The following is a 7,289-nucleotide window of genomic DNA, read 5'->3' as shown; positions in this document are numbered from 1 at the left end:
GAGGCATGACCGTGTAGATCCACACGATTGTGTCCCTTTTGGTTTCTGGATGGCACATGGCTCCAAGATATAGGAGGCATGGTTGTGCCAGGGGGCACTGCCATGTCTTGGCTTTTGACTCTAGGAAGGCACAACCATGCCAAGAGGCATGGCCAGCCTGCACTTCTTCTTGGTGTATCTCCAATGTATATTTTGTCTCCGTTTCTTCTTCGAATCGCAACCTGTCAATCATAAAATGGTAAAGATCAAATCTTTGATAAAGGAGACTATAATGCTGAAATAATGATAAAATAGGATGCAACAACATAAAATGTAATCAAGAAATGCAAGTAAATGTGAGTTAAAACATGGATAAAAGTGTATACAAACTATGCACATCAATAAACCAGTCGATTGGTAAACCTTAATTTAGGGTTTTACCCCCGAGTAAAATCACTCATGCACTCGTCCTTGCTCATACAATCTTGACCTTGTCTTCTGGCCTCCTCCATCAATCTTGCATCCCTCATATGCTTCCCCATTATTTACTCCTTGCCTTCAAGAGCTTCCTTTGGCCTTGTCCTTATTGTCGAGTCTTCCTTTGTCAACACAACCTTGACTTTGCCTTCTAGCCACCTCTATCAACCTTGAGGCCCTTAAATGCTTCCCCATCCTTCATGCATTACCTTCAAGAGCTTTCTTCTGCCTTATCTTTGTTGTTGGGTCTTTCTTTACCAGTACAATCTTGATCTTGTCTTCTAACCCCTTCATCAGCCTTACGCCCCTTGGATGCTTCCCCATCCTTCACACCTTGCATTCAAGAACTTCCTTCGGCCTTGTCCTTGTTGTTGGGTCTTCCTTTATCAGCACAACCTTGACATTGCCTTCTAGCATTCTTCATTAGCCGTACATCCCTTAGATGGTTCCCCATCCTTCATGCCTTGCATTCAAGAACTTCCTTTAGCCTTATTATTATTGTCAGGTCTTCCTTTGCCAAGTCACACTTGGACTTATCTTTGCCAAGATCACACTTAGACTTTGATTGCACCTGTCACTTGCATACTCAATAGCGCATATCAAATATAAATACAAACCCTAACTTAAAGTCTTTACCCAAATATCAAAACCTAAGGGTATACTGATTGCTCTAACACCTGTCTCTTATGAACTCTCACATCTTTGATTCTCTAGATAATCTGTTTCACCCATTTGATTAGTACTTGACTTTCAAGTCCTCATGGGATCAATATCCTTTTATTATTTAATGACAAGTGTGCACTTACAGATTGTACTAAACAAATGTAAACCTTAAACATTGAAATGTCATAACATTTGATATATTGTGTGTCCCTTGGCTCAATCCCTATCAAAATTTATTGTCTCTCAAAATTTACCTAGCATACATATTGTAGCAGTTACGAAACTGTAGCTGCTACAACTACAAGTTCAAATTTAAGAGACTATAACTTTTGATTCGGATTGAACTAAGAGACAAACAATAAAATAAATAGAAGTTTGTTCAGAGATCTTTGATTAAAATTGATGTGCATAGTTTACATACGCATTTATGCATGTTTTATCATACATCTACGATTTTATCTTAAGTATGTTCTGTAAGACCGTTAGATTCGATAGAGGGGGGGTGAATATCGATTCGAAAATCTCGAGTTAAAACGCAGCGGAAAAGTAAAGAAAAAGAGATGACACTGTTGATTTTTACTTCGTTCGGAGCCTGTGACGACTCCTACTCGAAGGCCCATACTCCTTGAGTACTTTCGTTGGGCAATTCACTAGCAATTCGGATAATTACAATTTACGTACAAATATTGCTAATGAAAAAGAAAGAAGACAAAGCTAACCGACAAACAATGAATAAAAAAAACCGGAGTGAGTCGTCGGAGCTTTGTGAACGTTGTTGGAGCGCAGAGCAGCAGAGTGATTGGACTCAGAGTTCTCAGCAGACTTGTATTATGAAGCTCCTGCCTGGGGCTTCTTTTATATGCTGCTCCGGGCGCCTGGATCCCTTCCGGGCGCCTGGAATGTGACGTAACACTCCCAACCAGCATGCTCCAAGTGTCAACGTCGTCCTGAGGATAAAACTTGCCTCCGGGCGCCCGGATCCCTTCCGGGCGCCCGGACCCCTCTTCTCCAGAAAGTCCTTCTCCTGCAAGAAAAGGTTAGTCCGAGGCAAATGTACCCTGCAGCAAAGATTGTTAGCACAGTTTTATAGATAAGCAAAGTATGACTTAGATTCCGTCTTTCCGAGACCGGAATCTAGTCACGATCTCGACTTAGATATCCGAAATGGATCTAAGCCGGATCGACGCCTAATGTTCCCTTCCCGGGAACGCGTCCTCACAGTCACTCCCCTCCAGTGACTTACCTTACTTACCTGCCAGACGTCCGGTCAGCCCTTCGACCCGTCTGGACTTCTCGCCAAGCGTCCGGTCAGCCCGTCGACCCGCTTGGACTTCTCGCCAGCTATCCGGTCAGCCCGTCGACCTAGCTGGACTTCTCGCCAAGCGTCCGGTCAGCCCGTCGACCCGCTTGGACTTCTCGCCAACTATCCGGTCAGCCCGTCGACCTAGCTGGACTTTTCCTGCACACTTGATAAAAGTGTCAGACAACAACACAACTAACTTAACCCATTTGTCATTCATCAAAACCTGGGTTAGACCGTTAGTGCTACCCGCACCAACAATCTCCCCTTTTTTGATGGAATGACAACCTGGTTAAGTTAGTGAAAGCATATGTACGAAACAACATGCATTTGTGTGGTTTTAAAGTTAGTTTGAGTTTTCAAATTGGTTTAGCTAACTTAACCACCTAACCCTCCTCCCCCTTTGGCATTCATCAAAAAAAAAGAACAAGGGTAAATAAGCATAGTGTTTAAGTTACCTAATGAAAAAATAACTGAGTTTGGTTCAAAATTCAAGGATAAAAGTACACTCTTTAAATCCAAGAAAAATCAATTTGACTTTGGGGGAGCTTAAAAAACTTGTTTAACGCATTTTAGCTTTTGAAAGTTTGCTAAGTGTAGATTGTCTAATTTTCAATCACAAGTGTATAAGGTCTAATGTTTCAAACCAAATTTCCAAAACAAGTTTGAGAAAATATATATATTTTTTTTTTCAAAACTGATTTATTTTTCAACACTAAGTTTGTAAAAGATTCAATTTTCAAAATCAAAGAAAATGATTTTGAGAAGCTTAGTTTGTAAAATTTAGCTTTGAAATTAAGATCATATTTTTAGAATGTATTTGTAAACTTTGAAATTAAAGTTTGTAAAATTTGAAATTAAAATTTGTAACATTTGAAATTAAAATTTGTAACATTTGTTTTCTAAAATCAAATTTTCAAAGTGTAAAAGTGTTAAACCCATGGTTTAAAATACTTGAAAAGGTCAGTTTTAAAAAAATAAGTTTGTGAGGTAAAGGAATTTCACAATTTTAAACAAGTTGTTTTTTAAATTTTGATTTTCAAAATTAAGTTTAAAATTCAATTTGGAAAACTAAAGTAGTTTTATTTCTCCCCCTGAAATTGATACTTAACTCTAACCAGCTGTCTAACCAGTTAGGTACTAACTAACTTTCAGAAGATAGTAGCTTTCACTAGGTTAGTCAGATTAAGGAAATTATAATCAGTCAGTGTTTGACTTGACTGATGAACTTTAATCTGATTAATATCTGAATTGTATTTAACGTCCAAACTTATGTTGATGCACTGAAATAAGCATCTTAAGTCCAGACAGTTGGCCTATGCATCTCACCCCTTTCTATGTTTGTCAAACACAAGCAAGGTAACTCTAGGGTGTTGGTGAGATGCTCAAAAACTAAACCTATGGGTACATGCTTTCTAAGGATTCAAAACTAGTCTAAGGCCAAAACTGTTTTCGAAAGTCTAAAAAATGGAAAGTTTGAAAACAAACAAGTTTAGCCTATAAGTTGATGAAATCAATTTCGAAAGTATTTTTGAAATTTCCTAGTCTATTAAGATAGAACATATTCAATGTAAGTTTGAAATGTCACTAGATAAATCCAAAATATTTTACAAATAGTGTAGCTACAGAAGTAGGTCATCACTAAAGCTACTGAGATGATGAAGAGGGTGGTCCAGATCCCAAGGATCGAAGAAGTGCCATCAGCTCAGTGTGGCGGGTGTCCCCGGCAGCTCGTAACTCGGCAACCTCTCGCCGTATGTCCCGATGAAAGTCGGAGTTCTCCTGCTGGAGACTCGCCATGGCTCTCTCTAGTCCGGTCATACGGTCGGCTAGTGTGCGGGGAGCGTGTCGTGGTGCTCGAGCTGGGGGTGGTGGTGGAGCCGGTGCGGCTTCCTCCGAAAATAGTGCGAGCATGAACTCGTCCATCTGTGCGTCTGGATCGGGCTGGTGCTGTGCCCCCCTCCGCCAAGTCATATTCCCATCATCTCTATCTACCTGGATGCCGGCTAGGGAGAAGTTCCGAGAGGATATAACATCGAACTCGGTCATATGGGCAACGTCTCCTCTAGTGACATCAATGTGCAGCGAGGACATATAGGCTGTCAGAATGTGACCAAATGGCATATGGACTCGACTGTCAGTCACGTATCCGGCTGAGTAAATGATGGTGGAAAAGATATGTAGGCTAATGTCAATCTCTAACCTATGAATCAGGGCATAAAGTAGGAATGAATGGAATGGGCGCATCACAGCGATGTCCCGAGTTGTCAGTGGTAAAATGCAAAGAACTACAACCCTATAAAGAGCGTAGTCCTGGACTCTAAGTTCTACTGACCTAAACTGTGTCACAGTGGGATCTCTCTCTCCCCCAAAAAAATACGAATACATCGTATCGAGAGTAATATGTGCGTAGGGATCGTCGAACGGTAGATCCCTCGGAGGATAGCATAAAAAGGAGCAAGTAGAAGGACGCAACTCTAAAAACTCTCGGATAGTCGTAGGGGAAAATACGATATCAGTGCCTGCCGTCCTAGTGGTATAGGTGAAGTCGTCTACTTTTACTAGGTTATTGCAAAATTTGGCACATAGACTTATGTTTATTGGACTGGTACATTCGACAAGGTTCCTTAAATTGTAGTGGCCTATAACCTCTAAGGCAGAGGGACATGACCTTAGGAAGAACGCTCTATCTATGCAAGTAGTCCTAATGGCCTTATAAATGGTGGACTCAAATTTAATCCTAAGTTCGTCTGTGGGAAACCTAGGGTCTGTACTAGCATTGGAGGGTCCAGCACCAGTATTTGTTCGTTTCCTACTGTATATAAAGAATATTTAAAAAAAATTTAGAAGACAAAAGAAATTTTTAGAGAGTGGAAGAGTGTTTTACCGAGGAGCCATCGAAGAAAAAAATATCGATTTGACGACCTCGGTTGAATCGCAACAGCGTCGTCACCGCAAGAAGATTTTGATTTAGAGTACTTTCGCATTGAGGTTCAAAGTGAACCTTGGCAAAAGTGAGAGGGAGTGGGGCAGATGCTGGGGGCGCCTGCTGCCCCTTATTTATAGGGGACTCCGGGCACCCGGATCCCTTCCGGGCGCCCGGGGTTGCTGGGGCGGGGCGCCTGGAATCCCTTCCGGGCGCCCCCGACCAGAATACAAGGGGCGCCCACCCCTAGTTTTGGACCTTTTTTTTTTTTTTTTTTTTGAAATTAATTTAAGTTAAAGTTTTGAAAATAATTTTTAAGTTAAAAATTTAAGTTAAAATTTTGAAAATAATTTTTAAGTTAAAAATTAAGGTTTTTAAGTTAAAATTTTGAAAATAATTTTTAAGTTTAAAATTTTGAAAATAATTTTTAAATTTTGAAAATAATTTTTAAGTTAAAAATTTAAGTTAAAATTTTGAAAATAATTTTTAAGTTAAAAATTAAGGTTTTTAAGTTAAAATTTTGAAAATAATTTTTAAGTTTAAAATTTTGAAAATAATTTTTAAGCTTAAAATTGAAGTTTAAAATTTTGAAACTAATTTTTAAGTTAAAAATTTAAGTTAAAATTTTGAAAATAATTTTTAAGTTAAAAATTAAGGTTTTTAAGTTAAAATTTTGAAAATAATTTTTAAGTTTAAAATTTTGAAAATAATTTTTAAGCTTAAAATTGAAGTTTAAAATTTTGAAAATAATTTTTAAGTTAAAATTTTGAAAATAATTTTTAAGTTAAAAATTAAGGTTTTTAAGTTTAAAAATTAAGGTTTTTAAGTTAAGATTTTGAAAATAATTTTTAAGTTTAAAATTTTGAAAATAATTTTTAAAAATTTGAAATTAATTTAAAGATTAAATTTTGAAATTAATTTAAGTTTAAAATTAAATTTTGAAATTAATTTAAGTTTAAAGTTAAATTTTGAAATTAATTTAAAGATTAAAATTAAATTTAAATAATTTTTTAAGTCTTATTCATCTCACCCGATCTATATTATCAATCAGGGAAACCTATGGTTTTGTGAGATAAAATTGGTTTGATTATAGAGTTTTGGTTTAACTAGTGTTAGATTCAGACTTAGCTTTGGTTTCCACAAATTGGCATTCTTCGGATAAACTTCTAAGCTTGGTGAGTCTCATGGACATCATTAGAAGTAACCAACCTTTCGAAGTTTTCCGAATAGTCCTATCCACGGAACTTAGTACTAAATCTTGGTCTAACTGGTTAGGATTCATTTAAGGGTAGCTTCGGTCAGTTCCACTTGGCCAAATGCACCAGATCGAAGCCATATCTTTCTAGACATGCGATGCCCAAGCTTCCCTAACGTACTATCATCCAAAAACTTCACCAGTACCATGAGTCAAGTTAACCTTGGTCTCTTTTTAACTAATCCTAATTACCCTGTCGGGTTAGTTTGTTTTGGGTTACCCTGTCGGGTATGTTAGTTTTGGAGGTGCCAGCTATTCTGGAGCCTCCCCCTGAATTATTGGCCATTAATTTAGATTTTGGGTTTGTGTCGATTCTTTTTATAGTTATAATCAACTTGGTGATAATCTAAATTTTGTTGAGTTTTGAATTTTGATTTTAAGTTAAATTTATATTTTAGTTTTTGATCTGATTTATTCAAGTTTATATAATGTATTTTATCTTTAGGTATATAGAATTGATTAAGTCCTACTTGCGTGGTTAAGCACGCTTTCGGGACCCAAGCTTGTTTAGTTGCTTTGTGTTGGGTTAATAATGATTTAAAGGTTTTGTTTGAGTTTGACTCATATCCAAGTCCGGTTTTATTATAGCATGCCTTTTGGTTATTTAGAATTAAATCTAAATTTTTAGATCTTGTTGTGAATTTTTCCAACAATTCTTTTAACTTATTAATTTCATTTTTTAATGATAA

Source organism: Zingiber officinale, chromosome 2B (genome assembly GCF_018446385.1).
Source record: "Zingiber officinale cultivar Zhangliang chromosome 2B, Zo_v1.1, whole genome shotgun sequence".
NCBI classification, from domain to species: Eukaryota; Viridiplantae; Streptophyta; class Magnoliopsida; order Zingiberales; family Zingiberaceae; genus Zingiber; species Zingiber officinale.
Note: the sequence above shows the minus strand (reverse complement) of the source record.